Genomic DNA, 1,292 nt, shown 5'->3' with positions numbered 1-1,292 from the left:
AGTGGGTCATCACCAAATCAATAGGTGACCCAACAATAACCAAAATCACAACATATTTCAAGATTTTAAAATACTTAAATCTAATAAATATTTTTTTATTTTTTAATTTGAATAGTTCACATTTTTTTGTTACAACAGGGTTGGCCAAAATGAGTCAATCCCATGAGCTCGGAGGATCGGCCAAAATGAACCAATAACGTGAATTTAGAGGATTGGTCAAGAGGAACTAACCCCATGAGTTTTCACAAAGATATCTCAACCTCTCTTCATATACCCACCATTGATTGTAAATCTTTCATATCTCTATCAATATGGATATACAGAACTCAACCACAATTCAAGAAATGAAGAATACTCTCTCCTTAGGATGTTACCTCATTCATTGTAAGTTTTACTCTTAAAATATATAAAGATAAACATAAGAATTACTAAATGGTTTTACCATTTGTTTGACTTTGATTTCAACCATGGTTTTTCATTACTATAATTCTCATGTTTAGGGTTATTTAAATGTAAATTATATATTTTCATTGATATTGTTTCTTGTAATGAAAAGAATTTCATACATTTTCTTTTTTTTTTACGCAAAAATAATGTTTTTGACATTAAAAATTGTTCAAAATGATTAGTTGCAAGCAAATGTGCAATATTAACAGTTATTATGAGTGTACACAAAATTAGTTTTTCCAATTTTGCATTTTAGCTTATAATGCTTGTTTTGTGACTTAATTATTAACGGATTCTGAAATAGATTGCACATAAAATTTACAATTAACATCACTATTCAAAATTTGAGAGTATTAAAATCTCATAAATCGTCATTATCTTTGATTGTTCTTTTAGCATATCATTGATCATAGAATATGTCATTTTTTAATTATTATTTTTTTAAAGTTGCTAGAAAAATGAGGTCGGCCAAAAATGAACTTTGTAAATTGTCACAAACCCTTTTAATTTTGAAAGACATCATCTCCTCCCTTGATATACACACCATCTCATTTCAGGGGATTATATTCTCATCAACATGTGACAACCGATGTAACATCACAATTTTATATCACTTGTATAAGATTTTTTTTTTAAAAAATGAGGTTGGCCAAAAAGAATCAGCACAATAAATTGTCACAAGCCCTACCCTATTAGTTTTGAAAAGGATCTCGTCTTCTTTTCATATAAACATCATCTCATTTTATTAATTTATATTCTCACTAATGTAGAACAACCAAAGTAACACCTCAAATTTTGATTGATATATATTGATTTCATTTATTATCTCCTCCTTTTATATACTC

The sequence above is a fragment of the Cynara cardunculus genome (assembly GCF_001531365.2).
Source record: "Cynara cardunculus var. scolymus isolate 2C chromosome LG 17, CcrdV1, whole genome shotgun sequence".
NCBI classification, from domain to species: Eukaryota; Viridiplantae; Streptophyta; class Magnoliopsida; order Asterales; family Asteraceae; genus Cynara; species Cynara cardunculus.
The sequence above is the reverse complement of the archived record's forward strand: the minus strand, read 5'-3'. Positions refer to the sequence as shown.